The sequence below is a fragment of the Ambystoma mexicanum genome, chromosome 1p, assembly GCF_040938575.1.
Source record: "Ambystoma mexicanum isolate Mex_15411 chromosome 1p, UKY_AmexF1_1, whole genome shotgun sequence".
NCBI classification, from domain to species: Eukaryota; Metazoa; Chordata; class Amphibia; order Caudata; family Ambystomatidae; genus Ambystoma; species Ambystoma mexicanum.
In genome coordinates this window covers 18167169-18189330 of record NC_090921.1, presented here as the reverse complement: position 1 = coordinate 18189330, position 22162 = coordinate 18167169, and positions in this window count along the sequence as shown.

Below are 22162 nucleotides of genomic sequence, written 5' to 3'. Positions count from 1 at the left end.
ATGGAGAGCTGCGGAGTCAAGCACAGGAAGATATCCCCGTTGGGGCCTCGAGCTAATGGAGAAGCCGAAAGGCTGATGCGGACACTTAATAAGACCTTCAGGATTGCTCAGGGACAAGGGCAGCCCCTCCAACGCGCCCTTTATCAATTCCTGTGGGTGTACCGAACCACTCCCCATGCCTCCACCGGGGTCGCCCCTGCGAAGGCTCTGTTCAGGCGATGCCCCAGGGGTCTACTGCCCGAGGTCCAGGAGAAGGAGCCCGGGGTGATTGACAACCAGCAGGTTGAGGCCAATAGGTGGGCCAGGATTGACCAGGAGAACCTGCGAAGGGGTCTTCGCCCCCAGTGGCTGGAACCGGGGGACGAGGTGCTCATTCGCAACAGACACCCCCATGGAAAGCTCTCGCTCCCCTACGAACCGGAGCCATTGGACTTGGTGGCTGTGAAAGGGTCCATGGAGACGGCCTCGGATGGAAGATCTGCTGTCACCCGAAACGTCAGCTTCTTCAAGAAGCTGGGCGATCCCCGGACTGAACCACCCCTGGACCCTGACGTGGCGGAGGTGCCTGAGGATGTTGGAGTCCCCTTGGGCACCCAGAACTCTCCAGTCCGGGGAGCTGTGGCTGATGGACTTCCCGTCCCGGAGGTAAGCGGGAGGTACCCCCAGAGGACTGGGCGAGGGAAACCCACTTATCTCACCGAATACGTGTTGGGACATTTGGAGAATCAACCGGATTGAGGGGATCCGGGTGGCTGACATTAAAGGGATATGGGCTCAGAATACTGTTGTTATTTGTGTGCGTGGTTTGCAGTGTTTAAGAGTAAGCAATTGTGTTTCCTCCCGAAGAAAGAGGAGTGTGGCGTTGCCCCGTGTGGGACGCGCACGCAGCGGCGTGACGTTGCACGTCGCCGCGTGCGTTTTAAATAAACGGGGCGTTCCCGGATGCAGGAGAGCGACCGGGGAGCCCGAGCTAGATAGACGTGTGTCGAGTGTGGTTTGTCTATTGTGGGGGCTCACGGGCACGCATGGGGGCCAGGACCCACCCCCAACAGCAAGGTCTGCCATTTGCGCCCAAAGGGAAGGCACTGCCAGCAGGAAGAGGAGGACCTGGAAATTAACTGCTACGTCAAAAGAGTCCTGAAAGGGTAAGGACAGTCAAAAACACCAAGGATACGCGATACTTGGTGTGCAGGAACCTTTAAACAGTAAGAAGCTAATTTTCGTTGGAGTGTAACGTAAGGAAAATGTGAAAACGCCTTGCGTAAAGGTTTTAACGCATTTTCCTTATGTTACCCCCTATTTTCATTCTTTGAATGGTGGAGGGGAGGGAATCAGCCTGCATTTCCCGCCGCCTCACTTCCTCTCTGCCTTACAAATGCTCCAGCATTTAGCCAGCATTGATTTTCATGCCGGCACAATTGTTGGAGCTCCCTACGGAGTCTGCCAGCTTGATGCACTAGCATAAAGCATGTGGACTGCATATGGATCCATTCTAAAGGCTGCCTGACAAGCAAGCATGGCAGGCGGAGTTTACAATTACAAATAAACCCTGTCCGACATGCTTGCATTTATTTTTAATTGTGACCACTGCTTGCCATGCACACATGGTAAGCAGTGTTCACAATGATAATTAAACACTGTTCGACATGTGAGCATATCGGGCAGGGTTTCATTGTAATTGTGAGTGCTGCTTGCCATGCTTGCATGTCAAGCAGTGTTTACAATTAAAAGTAAACTCTCCAGGCAGCGTTTGCTCCCTTTGCACTGCAGAGTGCAAATATGAAGACCAAAGGTTGTCTTAAATGCTTGTATGCCACCTTTGCCCTTTACATTTGCCCCCTGCAGGACAAATGACTCGAATGTTATGGCAGGGTCCCACTTACGTTAAATTGTAAACGTAATGGGTTCCTGCCGCCAAATTACGGGAGACTCAAAAATGAGCTAATGAGAGGAGCACAAAGTGAAAAAGACAAAGCCTCAGCAGGAACTACTGAGTGGCATGAAATGGAACGCAGCAAATAGGAACTGATGAATAGGCATGGTGACCGTGGTTACTACTGTTTCTTGAACAGGCATGGTGACCGTGGTTACTACTGCTTCTTGCAGGAGCTGCTGAACAGGCATGGTGACCGTGGTTACTACTGCTTCTAGCAGGAGGTGCTGAACAGGCACGGTGACCGTGGTTACTACACCTTCTCGCAGGAGCTGATGAACAGGCATGGTGACCGTGGTTACTACGCCTTCTCGCAGGAGCTGATGAACAGGCATGGTGACCGTGGTTACTACGCCTTCTCGCAGGAGCTGCTGAACAGGCATGGTGACCGTGGTTACTACGCCTTCTCGCAGGAGCTGATGAACAGGCATGGTGACCGTGGTTACTACACCTTCTCGCAGGAGCTGATGAACAGGCATGGTGACCGTGGTTACTACGCCTTCTCGCAGGAGCTGCTGAACAGGCATGGTGACCGTGGTTACTACGCCTTCTCGCAGGAGCTGCTGAACAGGCATGGTGACCGTGGTTACTACTGCTTCTTGCACAGGCATAGTGACCGTGGTTACTACTGCTTCTTGCAGGAGCTGCTGAACAGCCATGGTGACCGTGGTTGCTACTACTTCTCGCAGGAGCTGCTGAACAGGCATGGTGATCATGGTTACTACACCTTCTCGCAGGAGCTGCTGAACAGGCATGGTGACCGTGGTTACTACACCTTCTCACAGGTGCTGCTGAACAGGCATGGTGACCGTGGTTACTACTACTCCTCGCAGGAGCTGTTGAACAGGCATGGTGACCGTGGTTACTACTGCTTCTCGCAGGAGCGGCTGAACAGGCATGGTGACCGTGGTTACTACTGCTTCTTGTAGGAGCTGCTGAACAGGCATGGTGACCATGGTTACTACTGCTTCTCGCAGGAGCTGCTGAACAGGCATGGTGACCGTGGTTACTACTGCTTCTTGCAGGAGCTGCTGAACAGGCATTGTGACCGTGGTTACTACTGCTTTTTGCACAGGCATGGTGACCATGGTTACTACTGCTTCTCGCAGGAGCTGCTGAACAGGCATGGTGACCGTGGTTACTACTGATTCTCGCAGGAGCTGCTAAACAGGCATGGTGACCGTGGTTGCTGCTGCTTCTTGCAGGAGCTGCTGAACAGGCATGGTGACCGTGGTTACTACTGCTTCTCGCAGGAGCTGCTGAACAGGTATGGAGACCGTGGTTACTACTGCTTCTCGCAGGAGCTGCTGAACAGGCATGGTGACCGTGGTTACTACTGCTGCTTCTTGCACAGGCATGGTGACCGTGGTTACTACTGCTTCTCCCAGGAGCTGCTGAACAGGAATGGTGACCGTGGTTACTACTGCTTCTTGCACAGGCATGGTGACTGTGGTTACTACTGCTTCTCGCAGGAGCTGCTGAACAGGCGTGACCGTGGTTACTGCTGCTTCTCGCAGGAGCTGCTAAACAGGCATGGTGACCGTGGTCACTACTGCTTCTTGCAGGAGCTGCTGAACAGGCATGGTGACCGTGGTTACTACTGCTTCTTGCACAGGCATGGTGACCGTGGTTACTACACCTTCTCACAGGAGCTGCTGAACAGGCATGGTGACCGCGGTTACTACTGCTTCTTGCACAGGCATGGTGACCGTGGTTACTACTGCTTCTCGCATGGTGACCGTGGTTACTACTGCTTCTCGCAGGAGCTGCTGAACAGGCATGGTGACCGTGCTTACTACTGCTTCTCGCATGGTGACCGTGGTTACTACTGCTTCTCACAGGAGCTGCTGAACAGGCATGGTGACCGTGGTTACTACTGCTTCTTGCAGGAGCTGCTGAACAGGCACGGTGACCGTGGTTACTACTGCTTTTTGCAGGAGCTGCTGAACAGGCATGGTGACCGTGGTTACTACTGCTTCTTGCACAGGCATGGTGACCGTGGTTACTACACCTTCTCCCAGGAGCTGCTGAACAGGCATGGTGACCGCGGTTACTACTGCTTCTTACACAGGCATGGTGACCGTGGTTACTACTTCTTCTCGCATGGTGACCGTGGTTACTACTGCTTCTCGCAGGAGCTGCTGAACAGGCATGGTGACCGTGCTTACTACTGCTTCTCGCATGGTGACCGTGGTTACTACTGCTTCTCGCAGGAGCTGCTGAACAGGCATGGTGACCGTGGTTACTACTGCTTCTTGCAGGAGCTGCTGAACAGACACGGTGACCGTGGTTACTACTGCTTCTTGCAGGAGCTGCTGAACAGGCATGGTGACCGTGGTTACTACTGCTTCTTGCACAGGCATGGTAACCGTGGTTACTACTGCTTCTCGCATGGTGACCGTGGTTACTACTGCTTCTTACAGGAGCTGCTGAACAGGCATGGTGACCGTGGTTACTACTGCTTCTTGCAGGAACTGCTGAACAGGCATGGTGAACAGTCATGGTGACCGTGGTTACTACTGCTTCTTGCAGGAGCTGCTGAACAGGGATGGTGACCGTGGATACTACTGCTTCTTGCACAGGCATGGTGACCGTGGTTACTACTGCTTCTTGAACAGGCATGGTGATCGTGGTTACTACTGCTTATCGCAGGAACTGCTGAACAGGCATGGTGACCGTGGTTACTACTGCTTCTCGCAGGAGCTGCTGAACAGGCATGGTGATCATGGTTATTACTGATTCTTGCAGGAGCTGCTGAATAGGCATGGTGACCGTGGTTACTATTGCTACTGCTTCTCGCAGGAGCTGCTGAACAGGCATGCTGACCGTGGTTACTACTGCTTCTCGCAGGAGCTGCTGAACAGGCATGGTGACCGTGGTTACTAATGCTTCTTGCAGGAGCTGCTGAACAGGCATGGTGACTGTGGTTACTACTGCTTCTCGCAGGAGCTGCTGAACAGGCATGGTGACCATGGTTACTACTGCTTCTCGCAGGAGCTGCTGAACAGGCATGGTGACCGTGCACAGGCATGGTGACCGTTGTTACTACTGCTTCTCGCAGGAGCTGCTGAACAGGCATGGTGACTGTGGTTACTACTGCTTCTCGCAGGAGCTGCTGAACAGGCATGGTGACCATGGTTACTACTGCTTCTCGCAGGAGCTGCTGAACAGGCATGGTGACCGTGCACAGGCATGGTGACCGTGGTTACTACTGCTTCTCGCAGGAGCTGCTGAACAGGCATGGTGATCGTGGTTACTACTGCTTCTTGCACAGGCATGGTGACCGTGGTTACTACTGCTTCTCGCAGGAGCTGCTGAACAGGCATGGTGACCGTGGTTACTACTGCTTCTTGCAGGAGCTGCTGAACAGGCATGGTGACCATGGTTACTGCTGCTTCTCGCAGGAGCTGAACAGGCATGGTGACCGTGGTTACTACTGCTTCTCGCAGGAGCTGTTGAACAGGCATGGTGACCGTGGTTACTACTGCTTCTCGCAGGAGGTGCTGAACAGGCATGGTGACCGTGGTTACTACTGCTTCTCGCAGGAGCTGTTGAACAGGCATGGTGACCGTGGTTACTACTGCTTCTCGCAGGAGCTGTTGAACAGGCATGGTGACCGTGGTTACTACTGCTTCTCGCAGGATGTGCTGAACAGGCATGGTGACCGTGGTTACTACTGCTTCTCGCAGGAGCTGTTGAACAGGCATGGTGACCGTGGTTACTACTGCTTCTCGCAGGAGATGCTGAACAGGCATGGTGACTGTGGTTACTACTGCTTCTCGCAGGAGGTGCTGAACAGGCATGGTGACCGTGGTTACTACTGCTTCTCGCAGGAGATGCTGAACAGGCATGGTGACCGTGGTTACTACTGCTTCACGCAGGAGGTGCTGAACAGGCATGGTGACCGTGGTTACTACTGCTTCTCCCAGGAGCTGCTGAACAGGCACGGTGACCGTGGTTACTACTGCTTCTTGCACAGGCATGGTGAACGTGTTTACTACTGCTTTTCGCAGGAGGTGCTGAACAGGCATGGTGACCATGGTTACTACTGCTTCTCGCAGGAGCTGCTGAACAGGCATGGTGACCGTGGTTACTACTGCTTCTCGCAGGAGCTGCTGAACAGGCATGGTGACCGTGGTTATTACTGCTTCTAGCAGGAGGTGCTGAACAGGCATGGTGACCGTGGTTACTACTGCTTCTTGCACAGGCATGGTGACCGTGGTTACTACTGGTTCTCGCAGGAGCTGTTGAACAGGCATGGTGACCGTGGTTACTACTGCTTCTTGCACAGGCATGGTGACCGTAGTTACTACTGCTTCTCGCAGGAGCTGTTGAACAGGCACGGTGACCGTGGTTACTACTGCTTCTCGCAGGAGCTGATGAACAGGCACGGTGACCGTGGTTACTACTGCTTCTCGCAGGAGCTGCTGAACAGGCATGGTGACCGTGGTTACTACTGCTTCTCGCAGGAGGTGCTGAACAGGCATGGTGACCGTGGTTACTACTGCTTCTCGCAGGAGGTGCTGAACAGGCATAGTGACCGTGGTTACTACTGCTTCTTGCAGGAGGTGCTGAACAGGCATGGTGACCGTGGTTACTACTGCTTCTTGCACAGGCATGGTGACCGTGGTTACTACTGCTTCTCGCAGGAGCTGCTGAACAGGCATGGTGACCGTCGTTACTACTGCTTCTTGCAGGAGCTGCTGAACAGGCATGGTGACCGTGGTTACTACTGCTTTTTGCACAGGCATGGTGACCGTGGTTACTACTGCTTCTCGCAGGAGCTGTTGAACAGGCATGGTGACCGTGGTTACTACTGCTTCTCGCAGGAGCTGCTGAACAGGCATGGTGACCGTGGTTACTACTGCTTCTCGCAGGAGGTGCTGAACAGGCATGGTGACCGTGGTTACTACTGCTTCTCGCAGGAGCTGCTGAACAGGCATGGTGACCGTGGTTACTACTGCTTCTTGCACAGGCATGGTGACCATGGTTACTACTGCTTCTCGCAGGAGGTGCTGAACAGGTATGGTGACCGTGGTTACTACTGCTTCTTGCACAGGCATGGCGACTGTGGTTACTACTGCTTCTCGCAGGGTGGTTACTACTGCTTCTCGCAGGAGCTGCTGAACAGGCAAGGTGACCGTGGTTACTACTGCTGCTTGCAGGAGGTGCTGAACAGGCATGGTGACCGTTGTTACTACTGCTTCTCGCAGGAGCTGTTGAACAGGCACGGTGACCGTGGTTACTACTGCTTCTCGCAGGAGCTGATGAACAGGCACGGTGACCGTGGTTACTACTGCTTCTCGCAGGAGCTGCTGAACAGGCATGGTGACCGTTGTTACTACTGCTTCTCGCAGGAGCTGTTGAACAGGCACGGTGACCGTGGTTACTACTGCTTCTCGCAGGAGCTGATGAACAGGCACGGTGACCGTGGTTACTACTGCTTCTCGCAGGAGCTGCTGAACAGGCATGGTGACCGTGGTTAGTACTGCTTCTCGCAGGAGGTGCTGAACAGGCATGGTGACCGTGGTTATTACTGCTTCTCGCAGGAGGTGCTGAACAGGCATAGTGACCGTGGTTACTACTGCTTCTTGCAGGAGGTGCTGAACAGGCATGGTGACCGTGGTTACTACTGCTTCCTGCACATGCATGGTGACCGTGGTTACTACTGCTTCTCGCAGGAGGTGCTGAACAGGCATAGTGACCGTGGTTACTACTGCTTCTTGCAGGAGGTGCTGAACAGGCATGGTGACCGTGGTTACTACTGCTTCTTGCAGGAGGTGCTGAACAGGCATAGTGACCGTGGTTACTACTGCTTCTTGCAGGAGGTGCTGAACAGGCATGGTGACCGTGGTTACTACTGCTTCCTGCACATGCATGGTGCCCGTGGTTACTACTGCTTCTCGCAGGAGCTGCTGAACTGGCATGGTGACCGTTGTTACTACTGCTTCTCGCAGGAGCTGCTGTACAGGCATGGTGACCGTGGTTACTACTGCTTCTTGCACAGGCATGGTGACCGTGGTTACTACAGCTTCTCGCAGGAGCTGCAGAACAGGCATGGTGACCGTGGTTACTACTGCTTCTCGCAGGAGGTGCTGAACAGGCATGGTGACCGTGGTTACTACTGCTTCTTGCACAGACATGGTGACCGTGGTTACTACTGCTTCTCGCAGGAGCTGCTGAACAGACATGGTGACCGTGGTTACTACTGCTTCTCGCAGGAGGTGCTGAACAGGCATGGTGACCGTGGTTACTACTGCTTCTCGCAGGAGGTGCTAAACAGGCATGGTGACCGTGGTTACTACTGCTTCTTGCACAGGCATGGTGACCATGGTTACTACTGCTTCTCGCAGGAGGTGCTGAACAGGCATGGTGACCGTGGTTACTACTGCTTCTTGCACAGGCATGGTGACCGTGGTTACTACTGCTTCTCGCAGGAGCTGCTGAACAGGCATGGTGACCGCGGTTACTACTGCTTCTTGCAGGAGCTGCTGAACAGGCATGGTGACCGTGGTTACTACTGCTGCTTGCAGGAGGTGCTGAACAGGCATGGTGAGCGTGGTTACTACTGCTTCTTGCACAGGCATGGTGAGCGTGGTTACTACTGCTTCTCGCAGGAGCTGCTGAACTGGCATGGTGACCATGGTTACTACTGCTGCTTGCAGGAGGTGCTGAACAGGCATGGTGACCGTGGTTACTACTGCTTCTCGCAGGAGCTGCTGAACAGGCATGGTGACCGTGGTTACTACTGCTTCTTGCACAGGCATGGTGACGTGGTTACTACTGCTTCTCGCAGGAGCTGCTGAACAGGCACAGTGACCGTGGTTACTACTGCTTCTTGCACAGGCATGGTGACCGTGGTTACTACTGCTTCTCGCAGGAGCTGCTGAACAGGCATGGTGACCATGGTTACTACTGCTTCTTGCACAGGCATGGTGACCGTGGTTACTACTGCTTCTCGCAGGAGCTGCTGAACAGGCATGGTGACCGTGGTTACTACTGCTGCTTGCAGGAGGTGCTGAACAGGCATGGTGACCGTGGTTACTACTGCTTCTTGCACAGGCATGGTGACCGTGGTTACTACTGCTTCTCGCAGGAGGTGCTGAACAGGCATGGTGACTGTGGTTACTTCTGCTTCTTGCACAGGCATGGTGACCGTGGTTACTACTACTTCTCGCATGAGCTGCAGAACAGGCATGGTGACCATGGTTACTACTGCTGCTTGCAGGAGGTGCTGAACAGGCATGATGACCGTGGTTACTACTGCTTCTCAAGGAGCTGTTGAACAGGCATGGTGACCGTGGTTACTACTGCTTCTCGCAGGAGCTGCTGAACAGGCATGGTGACCGTGGTTACTACTGCTTCTCGCAGGAGGTGCTGAACAGGCATGGTGACCGTGGTTACTACTGCTTCTCGCAGGAGCTGCTGAACAGGCATGGTGACCGTGGTTACTACTGCTTCTTGCACAGGCATGGTGACCATGGTTACTACTGCTTCTCGCAGGAGGTGCTGAACAGGTATGGTGACCGTGGTTACTACTGCTTCTTGCACAGGCATGGTGACTGTGGTTACTACTGCTTCTCCCAGGAGCTGCTGAACAGGCATGGTGACCGTGGTTACTACTGCTGCTTGCAGGAGGTGCTGAACAGGCATGGTGACCGTTGTTACTACTGCTTCTCGCAGGAGCTGTTGAACAGGCACGGTGACCGTGGTTACTACTGCTTCTCGCAGGAGCTGCTGAACAGGCATGGTGACTGTGGTTACTACTGCTTCTCGCAGGAGGTGCTGAACAGGCATGGTGACCGTGGTTCTTACTGCTTCTCGCAGGAGGTGCTGAACAGGCATAGTGACCGTGGTTACTACTGCTTCTTGCAGGAGGTGCTGAACAGGCATGGTGACCGTGGTTACTACTGCTTCCTGCACATGCATGGTGACCGTGGTTACTACTGCTTCTCGCAGGAGGTGCTGAACAGGCATGGTGACCGTGGTTACTACTGCTTCTCACAGGAGCTGCTGAACAGGCATGGTGACCGTGGTTACTACTGCTTCTTGCACAGGCATGGTGACGTGGTTACTACTGCTTCTCGCAGGAGCTGCTGAACAGGCACGGTGACCGTGGTTACTACTGCTTCTTGCACAGGCATGGTGACCGTGGTTACTACTGCTTCTCGCAGGAGCTGCTGAACAGGCATGGTGACCGTGGTTATACTGCTTCTTGCACAGGCATGGTGACCGTGGTTACTACTGCTTCTCGCAGGAGCTGCTGAACAGGCATGGTGACCGTGGTTACTACTGCTGCTTGCAGGAGGTGCTGAACAGGCATGGTGACCGTGGTTACTACTGCTTCTTGCACAGGCATGGTGACCGTGGTTACTACTACTTCTCGCATGAGCTGCAGAACAGGCATGGTGACCATGGTTACTACTGCTGCTTGCAGGAGGTGCTGAACAGGCATGATGACCGTGGTTACTACTGCTTCTCAAGGAGCTGTTGAACAGGCATGGTGACCGTGGTTACTACTGCTTCTCGCAGGAGCTGCTGAACAGGCATGGTGACCGTGGTTACTACTGCTTCTCGCAGGAGGTGCTGAACAGGCATGGTGACCGTGGTTACTACTGCTTCTCGCAGGAGCTGCTGAACAGGCATGGTGACCGTGGTTACTACTGCTTCTTGCACAGGCATGGTGACCATGGTTACTACTGCTTCTCGCAGGAGGTGCTGAACAGGTATGGTGACCGTGGTTACTACTGCTTCTTGCACAGGCATGGTGACTGTGGTTACTACTGCTTCTCGCAGGAGCTGCTGAACAGGCATGGTGACCGTGGTTACTACTGCTGCTTGCAGGAGGTGCTGAACAGGCATGGTGACCGTTGTTACTACTGCTTCTCGCAGGAGCTGTTGAACAGGCACGGTGACCGTGGTTACTACTGCTTCTCGCAGGAGCTGCTGAACAGGCATGGTGACCGTGGTTACTACTGCTTCTCGCAGGAGGTGCTGAACAGGCATGGTGACCGTGGTTATTACTGCTTCTCGCAGGAGGTGCTGAACAGGCATAGTGACCGTGGTTACTACTGCTTCTTGCAGGAGGTGCTGAACAGGCATGGTGACCGTGGTTACTACTGCTTCCTGCACATGCATGGTGACCGTGGTTACTACTGCTTCTCGCAGGAGGTGCTGAACAGGCATAGTGACCGTGGTTACTACTGCTTCTTGCAGGAGGTGCTGAACAGGCATGGTGACCGTGGTTACTACTGCTTCTTGCAGGAGGTGCTGAACAGGCATAGTGACCGTGGTTACTACTGCTTCTTGCAGGAGGTGCTGAACAGGCATGGTGACCGTGGTTACTACTGCTTCCTGCACATGCATGGTGCCCGTGGTTACTACTGCTTCTCGCAGGAGATGCTGAACTGGCATGGTGACCGTTGTTACTACTGCTTCTCGCAGGAGCTGCTGAACAGGCATGGTAACCGTGGTTACTACTGCTTCTTGCACAGGCATGGTGACCGTGGTTACTACTGCTTCTCGCAGGAGCTGCAGAACAGGCATGGTGGCCGTGGTTACTACTGCTTCTCGCAGGAGGTGCTGAACAGGCATGGTGACCGTGGTTACTACTGCTTCTTGCACAGGAATGGTGACCGTGGTTACTACTGCTTCTCGCAGGAGCTGCTGAACAGGCATGGTGACCGTGGTTACTACTGCTTCTCGCAGGAGGTGCTGAACAGGCATGGTGACCGTGGTTACTACTGCTTCTCGCAGGAGGTGCTGAACAGGCATGGTGACCGTGGTTACTACTGCTTCTTGAACAGGCATGGTGACCATGGTTACTACTGCTTCTCGCAGGAGGTGCTGAACAGGCATGGTGACCGTGGTTACTACTGCTTCTTGCACAGGCATGGTGACCGTGGTTACTACTGCTTCTCGCAGGAGCTGCTGAACAGGCATGGTGACCGCGGTTACTACTGCTTCTTGCAGGAGCTGCTGAACAGGCAAGGTGACCGTGGTTACTACTGCTGCTTGCAGGAGGTGCTGAACAGGCATGGTGAGCGTGGTTACTACTGCTTCTTGCACAGGCATGGTGAGCGTGGTTACTACTGCTTCTCGCAGGAGCTGCTGAACTGGCATGGTGACCATGGTTACTACTGCTGCTTGCAGGAGGTGCTGAACAGGCATGGTGACCGTGGTTACTACTGCTTCTCGCAGGAGCTGCTGAACAGGCATGGTGAGCGTGGTTACTACTGCTTCTTGCACAGGCATGGTGAGCGTGGTTACTACTGCTTCTCGCAGGAGCTGCTGAACTGGCATGGTGACCATGGTTACTACTGCTGCTTGCAGGAGGTGCTGAACAGGCACGGTGATCTTGGTCACTACTGCTTCTCGCAGGAGCTGCTGAACAGGCATGATGACCGTGGTTACTACTGCTTCTTGCACAGGCATGGTGACGTGGTTACTACTGCTTCTCGCAGGAGCTGCTGAACAGGCACGGTGACCGTGGTTACTACTGCTTCTTGCACAGGCATGGTGACCGTGGTTACTACTGCTTCTCGCAGGAGCTGCTGAACAGGCATGGTGACCGTGGTTACTACTGCTGCTTGCAGGAGGTGCTGAACAGGCATGGTGACCGTGGTTACTACTGCTTCTTGCACAGGCATGGTGACCGTGGTTACTACTGCTTCTGGCAGGAGGTGCTGAACAGGCATGGTGACTGTGGTTACTTCTGCTTCTTGCACAGGCATGGTGACCGTGGTTACTACTGCTTCTCGCATGAGCTGCTGAACAGGCATGGTGACCATGGTTACTACTGCTGCTTGCAGGAGGTGCTGAACAGGCATGATGACCGTGGTTACTACTGCTTCTCACAGGAGCTGTTGAACAGGCATGGTGACCGTGGTTACTGCTGCTTCTCGCAGGAGGTGCTGAACAGGCATGGTGACCGTGGTTACTACTGCTTCTCGCAGGAGGTGCTGAACAGGCATGGTGACCGTTGTTACTACTGCTTCTCGCAGGAGCTGCTGAACAGGCATGGTGACCGTGGTTACTACTGCTTCTCGCAGGAGCTGCTGAACAGGCATGGTGACCGTGGTTATTACTGCTTCTTGCACAGGCATGGTGACCGTGGTTACTACTGCTTCTCGCAGGAGCTGCTGAACAGGCACGGTGACCGTGGTTACTACTGCTTCTTGCACAGGCATGGTGACCGTGGTTACTACTGCTTCTCGCAGGAGCTGCTGAACAGGCATGGTGACCGTGGTTACTACTGGTTCTCGCAGGAGCTGTTGAACAGGCATGGTGACCGTGGTTACTACTGCTTCTTGCACAGGCATGGTGACCGTAGTTACTACTGCTTCTCGCAGGAGCTGTTGAACAGGCATGGTGACCGTGGTTACTACTGCTTCTCGCAGGAGCTGCTGAACAGGCATGGTGACCGTGGTTACTAGTGCTTCTCGCAGGAGGTGCTGAACAGGCATGGTGACCATGGTTACTACTGCTTCTCGCAGGAGGTGCTGAACAGGCATAGTGACCGTGGTTACTACTGTTTCTTGCAGGAGGTGCTGAACAGGCATGGTGACCGTGGTTACTACTGCTTCTTGCACAGGCATGGTGACCGTGGTTACTACTGCTTCTCGCAGGAGCTGCTGAACAGGCATGGTGACCGTGGTTACTACTGCTTGTTGCACAGGCATGGTGACCGTGGTTACTACTGCTTCTCGCAGGAGCTGCTGAACAGGCATGGTGACCGCGGTTACTACTGCTTCTTGCAGGAGCTGCTGAACAGGCATGGTGACCGTGGTTACTACTGCTGCTTGCAGGAGGTGCTGAACAGGCATGGTGAGCGTGGTTACTACTGCTTCTTGCACAGGCATGGTGAGCGTGGTTACTACTGCTTCTCGCAGGAGCTGCTGAACTGGCATGGTGACCATGGTTACTACTGCTGCTTGCAGGAGGTGCTGAACAGGCATGGTGACCGTGGTTACTACTGCTTCTCGCAGGAGCTGCTGAACAGGCATGGTGACCGTGGTTACTACTGCTTCTTGCACAGGCATGGTGACGTGGTTACTACTGCTTCTCGCAGGAGCTGCTGAACAGGCACGGTGACCGTGGTTACTACTGCTTCTTGCACAGGCATGGTGACCGTGGTTACTACTGCTTCTCGCAGGAGCTGCTGAACAGGCATGGTGACCATGGTTACTACTGCTTCTTGCACAGGCATGGTGACCGTGGTTACTACTGCTTCTCGCAGGAGCTGCTGAACAGGCATGGTGACCGTGGTTACTACTGCTGCTTGCAGGAGGTGCTGAACAGGCATGGTGACCGTGGTTACTACTGCTTCTTGCACAGGCATGGTGACCGTGGTTACTACTGCTTCTCGCAGGAGGTGCTGAACAGGCATGGTGACTGTGGTTACTTCTGCTTCTTGCACAGGCATGGTGACCGTGGTTACTACTACTTCTCGCATGAGCTGCAGAACAGGCATGGTGACCATGGTTACTACTGCTGCTTGCAGGAGGTGCTGAACAGGCATGATGACCGTGGTTACTACTGCTTCTCAAGGAGCTGTTGAACAGGCATGGTGACCGTGGTTACTACTGCTTCTCGCAGGAGCTGCTGAACAGGCATGGTGACCGTGGTTACTACTGCTTCTCGCAGGAGGTGCTGAACAGGCATGGTGACCGTGGTTACTACTGCTTCTCGCAGGAGCTGCTGAACAGGCATGGTGACCGTGGTTACTACTGCTTCTTGCACAGGCATGGTGACCATGGTTACTACTGCTTCTCGCAGGAGGTGCTGAACAGGTATGGTGACCGTGGTTACTACTGCTTCTTGCACAGGCATGGTGACTGTGGTTACTACTGCTTCTCCCAGGAGCTGCTGAACAGGCATGGTGACCGTGGTTACTACTGCTGCTTGCAGGAGGTGCTGAACAGGCATGGTGACCGTTGTTACTACTGCTTCTCGCAGGAGCTGTTGAACAGGCACGGTGACCGTGGTTACTACTGCTTCTCGCAGGAGCTGCTGAACAGGCATGGTGACTGTGGTTACTACTGCTTCTCGCAGGAGGTGATGAACAGGCATGGTGACCGTGGTTCTTACTGCTTCTCGCAGGAGGTGCTGAACAGGCATAGTGACCGTGGTTACTACTGCTTCTTGCAGGAGGTGCTGAACAGGCATGGTGACCGTGGTTACTACTGCTTCCTGCACATGCATGGTGACCGTGGTTACTACTGCTTCTCGCAGGAGGTGCTGAACAGGCATGGTGACCGTGGTTACTACTGCTTCTCACAGGAGCTGCTGAACAGGCATGGTGACCGTGGTTACTACTGCTTCTTGCACAGGCATGGTGACGTGGTTACTACTGCTTCTCGCAGGAGCTGCTGAACAGGCACGGTGACCGTGGTTACTACTGCTTCTTGCACAGGCATGGTGACCGTGGTTACTACTGCTTCTCGCAGGAGCTGCTGAACAGGCATGGTGACCGTGGTTATACTGCTTCTTGCACAGGCATGGTGACCGTGGTTACTACTGCTTCTCGCAGGAGCTGCTGAACAGGCATGGTGACCGTGGTTACTACTGCTGCTTGCAGGAGGTGCTGAACAGGCATGGTGACCGTGGTTACTACTGCTTCTTGCACAGGCATGGTGACCGTGGTTACTACTACTTCTCGCATGAGCTGCAGAACAGGCATGGTGACCATGGTTACTACTGCTGCTTGCAGGAGGTGCTGAACAGGCATGATGACCGTGGTTACTACTGCTTCTCAAGGAGCTGTTGAACAGGCATGGTGACCGTGGTTACTACTGCTTCTCGCAGGAGCTGCTGAACAGGCATGGTGACCGTGGTTACTACTGCTTCTCGCAGGAGGTGCTGAACAGGCATGGTGACCGTGGTTACTACTGCTTCTCGCAGGAGCTGCTGAACAGGCATGGTGACCGTGGTTACTACTGCTTCTTGCACAGGCATGGTGACCATGGTTACTACTGCTTCTCGCAGGAGGTGCTGAACAGGTATGGTGACCGTGGTTACTACTGCTTCTTGCACAGGCATGGTGACTGTGGTTACTACTGCTTCTCGCAGGAGCTGCTGAACAGGCATGGTGACCGTGGTTACTACTGCTGCTTGCAGGAGGTGCTGAACAGGCATGGTGACCGTTGTTACTACTGCTTCTCGCAGGAGCTGTTGAACAGGCACGGTGACCGTGGTTACTACTGCTTCTCGCAGGAGCTGCTGAACAGGCATGGTGACCGTGGTTACTACTGCTTCTCGCAGGAGGTGCTGAACAGGCATGGTGACCGTGGTTATTACTGCTTCTCGCAGGAGGTGCTGAACAGGCATAGTGACCGTGGTTACTACTGCTTCTTGCAGGAGGTGCTGAACAGGCATGGTGACCGTGGTTACTACTGCTTCCTGCACATGCATGGTGACCGTGGTTACTACTGCTTCTCGCAGGAGGTGCTGAACAGGCATAGTGACCGTGGTTACTACTGCTTCTTGCAGGAGGTGCTGAACAGGCATGGTGACCGTGGTTACTACTGCTTCTTGCAGGAGGTGCTGAACAGGCATAGTGACCGTGGTTACTACTGCTTCTTGCAGGAGGTGCTGAACAGGCATGGTGACCGTGGTTACTACTGCTTCCTGCACATGCATGGTGCCCGTGGTTACTACTGCTTCTCGCAGGAGCTGCTGAACTGGCATGGTGACCGTTGTTACTACTGCTTCTCGCAGGAGCTGCTGAACAGGCATGGTAACCGTGGTTACTACTGCTTCTTGCACAGGCATGGTGACCGTGGTTACTACTGCTTCTCGCAGGAGCTGCAGAACAGGCATGGTGGCCGTGGTTACTACTGCTTCTCGCAGGAGGTGCTGAACAGGCATGGTGACCGTGGTTACTACTGCTTCTTGCACAGGAATGGTGACCGTGGTTACTACTGCTTCTCGCAGGAGCTGCTGAACAGGCATGGTGACCGTGGTTACTACTGCTTCTCGCAGGAGGTGCTGAACAGGCATGGTGACCGTGGTTACTACTGCTTCTCGCAGGAGGTGCTGAACAGGCATGGTGACCGTGGTTACTACTGCTTCTTGAACAGGCATGGTGACCATGGTTACTACTGCTTCTCGCAGGAGGTGCTGAACAGGCATGGTGACCGTGGTTACTACTGCTTCTTGCACAGGCATGGTGACCGTGGTTACTACTGCTTCTCGCAGGAGCTGCTGAACAGGCATGGTGACCGCGGTTACTACTGCTTCTTGCAGGAGCTGCTGAACAGGCAAGGTGACCGTGGTTACTACTGCTGCTTGCAGGAGGTGCTGAACAGGCATGGTGAGCGTGGTTACTACTGCTTCTTGCACAGGCATGGTGAGCGTGGTTACTACTGCTTCTCGCAGGAGCTGCTGAACTGGCATGGTGACCATGGTTACTACTGCTGCTTGCAGGAGGTGCTGAACAGGCATGGTGACCGTGGTTACTACTGCTTCTCGCAGGAGCTGCTGAACAGGCATGGTGAGCGTGGTTACTACTGCTTCTTGCACAGGCATGGTGAGCGTGGTTACTACTGCTTCTCGCAGGAGCTGCTGAACTGGCATGGTGACCATGGTTACTACTGCTGCTTGCAGGAGGTGCTGAACAGGCATGGTGACCGTGGTTACTACTGCTTCTCGCAGGAGCTGCTGAACAGGCATGGTGACCGTGGTTACTACTGCTTCTTGCACAGGCATGGTGACGTGGTTACTACTGCTTCTCGCAGGAGCTGCTGAACAGGCACGGTGACCGTGGTTACTACTGCTTCTTGCACAGGCATGGTGACCGTGGTTACTACTGCTTCTCGCAGGAGCTGCTGAACAGGCATGGTGACCGTGGTTACTACTGCTGCTTGCAGGAGGTGCTGAACAGGCATGGTGACCGTGGTTACTACTGCTTCTTGCACAGGCATGGTGACCGTGGTTACTACTGCTTCTGGCAGGAGGTGCTGAACAGGCATGGTGACTGTGGTTACTTCTGCTTCTTGCACAGGCATGGTGACCGTGGTTACTACTGCTTCTCGCATGAGCTGCTGAACAGGCATGGTGACCATGGTTACTACTGCTGCTTGCAGGAGGTGCTGAACAGGCATGATGACCGTGGTTACTACTGCTTCTCACAGGAGCTGTTGAACAGGCATGGTGACCGTGGTTACTGCTGCTTCTCGCAGGAGGTGCTGAACAGGCATGGTGACCGTGGTTACTACTGCTTCTCGCAGGAGGTGCTGAACAGGCATGGTGACCGTTGTTACTACTGCTTCTCGCAGGAGCTGCTGAACAGGCATGGTGACCGTGGTTACTACTGCTTCTCGCAGGAGCTGCTGAACAGGCATGGTGACCGTGGTTATTACTGCTTCTTGCACAGGCATGGTGACCGTGGTTACTACTGCTTCTCGCAGGAGCTGCTGAACAGGCACGGTGACCGTGGTTACTACTGCTTCTTGCACAGGCATGGTGACCGTGGTTACTACTGCTTCTCGCAGGAGCTGCTGAACAGGCATGGTGACCGTGGTTACTACTGGTTCTCGCAGGAGCTGTTGAACAGGCATGGTGACCGTGGTTACTACTGCTTCTTGCACAGGCATGGTGACCGTAGTTACTACTGCTTCTCGCAGGAGCTGTTGAACAGGCATGGTGACCGTGGTTACTACTGCTTCTCGCAGGAGCTGCTGAACAGGCATGGTGACCGTGGTTACTAGTGCTTCTCGCAGGAGGTGCTGAACAGGCATGGTGACCATGGTTACTACTGCTTCTCGCAGGAGGTGCTGAACAGGCATAGTGACCGTGGTTACTACTGTTTCTTGCAGGAGGTGCTGAACAGGCATGGTGACCGTGGTTACTACTGCTTCTTGCACAGGCATGGTGACCGTGGTTACTACTGCTTCTCGCAGGAGCTGCTGAACAGGCATGGTGACCGTCGTTACTACTGCTTCTTGCAGGAGCTGCTGAACAGGCATGGTGACCGTGGTTACTACTGCTTTTTGCACAGGCATGGTGACCGTGGTTACTACTGCTTCTCGCAGGAGCTGTTGAACAGCATGGTGACCGTGGTTACTACTGCTTCTCGCAGGAGCTGCTGAACAGGCATGGTGACCGTGGTTACTACTGCTTCTCGCAGGAGCTGTTGAACAGGCATGGTGACCGTGGTTACTACTGCTTCTCGCAGGAGCTGCTGAACAGGCATGGTGACTGTGGTTACTACTGCTTCTCGCAGGAGGTGCTGAACAGGCATGGTGACCGTGGTTACTACTGCTTCTCGCAGGAGCTGCTGAACAGGCATGGTGACCGTGGTTACTACTGCTTCTCGCAGGAGGTGCTGAACAGGCATGGTGACCGTGGTTATTACTGCTTCTCGCAGGAGGTGCTGAACAGGCATAGTGACCGTGGTTACTACTGCTTCTTGCAGGAGGTGCTGAACAGGCATGGTGACCGTGGTTACTACTGCTTCCTGCACATGCATGGTGACCTTGGTTACTACTGCTTCTCGCAGGAGGTGCTGAACAGGCATAGTGACCGTGGTTACTACTGCTTCTTGCAGGAGGTGCTGAACAGGCATGGTGACCGTGGTTACTACTGCTTCTTGCAGGAGGTGCTGAACAGGCATAGTGACCGTGGTTACTACTGCTTCTTGCAGGAGGTGCTGAACAGGCATGGTGACCGTGGTTACTACTGCTTCCTGCACATGCATGGTGCCCGTGGTTACTACTGCTTCTCGCAGGAGCTGCTGAACTGGCATGGTGACCGTTGTTACTACTGCTTCTCGCAGGAGCTGCTGAACAGGCATGGTGACCGTGGTTACTACTGCTTCTTGCACAGGCATGGTGACCGTGGTTACTACTGCTTCTTGCAGGAGCTGCAGAACAGGCATGGTGACCGTGGTTACTACTGCTTCTCGCAGGAGGTGCTGAACAGGCATGGTGACCGTGGTTACTACTGCTTCTTGCACAGGCATGGTGACCGTGGTTACTACTGCTTCTCGCAGGAGCTGCTGAACAGGCATGGTGACCGTGGTTACTACTGCTTCTCGCAGGAGGTGCTGAACAGGCATGGTGACCGTGGTTACTACTGCTTCTCGCAGGAGGTGCTGAACAGGCATGGTGACCGTGGTTACTACTGCTTCTTGAACAGGCATGGTGACCATGGTTACTACTGCTTCTCGCAGGAGGTGCTGAACAGGCATGGTGACCGTGGTTACTACTGCTTCTTGCACAGGCATGGTGACCGTGGTTACTACTGCTTCTCGCAGGAGCTGCTGAACAGGCATGGTGACCGCGGTTACTACTGCTTCTTGCAGGAGCTGCTGAACAGACATGGTGACCGTGGTTACTACTGCTGCTTGCAGGAGGTGCTGAACAGGCATGGTGAGCGTGGTTACTACTGCTTCTTGCACAGGCATGGTGAGCGTGGTTACTACTGCTTCTCGCAGGAGCTGCTGAACTGGCATGGTGACCATGGTTACTACTGCTGCTTGCAGGAGGTGCTGAACAGGCATGGTGACCGTGGTTACTACTGCTTCTCGCAGGAGCTGCTGAACAGGCATGGTGACCGTGGTTACTACTGCTTCTTGCACAGGCATGGTGACGTGGTTACTACTGCTTCTCGCAGGAGCTGCTGAACAGGCACGGTGACCGTGGTTACTACTGCTTCTTGCACAGGCATGGTGACCGTGGTTACTACTGCTTCTCGCAGGAGCTTCTGAACAGGCATGGTGACCGTGGTTACTACTGCTGCTTGCAGGAGGTGCTGAACAGGCATGGTGACCGTGGTTACTACTGCTTCTTGCACAGGCATGGTGACCGTGGTTACTACTGCTTCTCGCAGGAGGTGCTGAACAGGCATGGTGACTGTGGTTACTTCTGCTTCTTGCACAGGCATGGTGACCGTGGTTACTACTGCTTCTCGCATGAGCTGCTGAACAGGCATGGTGACCATGGTTACTACTGCTGCTTGCAGGAGGTGCTGAACAGGCATGATGACCGTGGTTACTACTGCTTCTCACAGGAGCTGTTGAACAGGCATGGTGACCGTGGTTACTACTGCTTCTCGCAGGAGGTGCTGAACAGGCATGGTGACCGTGGTTACTACTGCTTCTCGCAGGAGGTGCTGAACAGGCATGGTGACCGTTGTTACTACTGCTTCTCGCAAAGCTGCTGAACAGGCATGGTGACCGTGGTTACTAGTGCTTCTCGCAGGAGCTGCTGAACAGGCATGGTGACCGTGGTTATTACTGCTTCTTGCACAGGCATGGTGACCGTGGTTACTACTGCTTCTCGCAGGAGCTGCTGAACAGGCATGGTGACCGTGGTTACTACTGCTTCTTGCACAGGCATGGTGACCGTGGTTATTACTGCTTCTCGCAGGAGCTGCTGAACAGGCATGGTGACCGTGGTTACTACTGGTTCTCGCAGGAGCTGTTGAACAGGCATGGTGACCGTGGTTACTACTGCTTCTTGCACAGGCATGGTGACCGTAGTTACTACTGTTTCTCGCAGGAGCTGTTGAACAGGCATGGTGACCGTGGTTACTACTGCTTCTCGCAGGAGCTGCTGAACAGGCATGGTGACCGTGGTTACTAGTGCTTCTCGCAGGAGGTGCTGAACAGGCATGGTGACCGTGGTTACTACTGCTTCTCGCAGGAGGTGCTGAACAGGCATAGTGACCGTGATTACTACTGTTTCTTGCAGGAGGTGCTGAACAGGCATGGTGACCGTGGTTACTACTGCTTCTTGCACAGGCATGGTGACCGTGGTTACTACTGCTTCTCGCAGGAGCTGCTGAACAGGCATGGTGACCGTCGTTACTACTGCTTCTTGCAGGAGCTGCTGAACAGGCATGGTGACCGTGGTTACTACTGCTTTTTGCACAGGCATGGTGACCGTGGTTACTACTGCTTCTCGCAGGAGCTGTTGAACAGGCATGGTGACCGTGGTTACTACTGCTTCTCGCAGGAGCTGCTGAACAGGCATGGTGACTGTGGTTACTACTGCTTCTCGCAGGAGGTGCTGAACAGGCATGGTGACCGTGGTTACTACTGCTTCTCGCAGGAGCTGCTGAACAGGCATGGTGACCGTGGTTACTACTGCTGCTTGCAGGAGGTGCTGAACAGGCATGGTGACCGTGGTTACTACTGCTTCTTGCACAGGCATGGTGACCGTGGTTACTACTGCTTCTCGCAGGAGCTGCTGAACAGGCAGGTTGACCGTGGTTACTTCTGCTTCT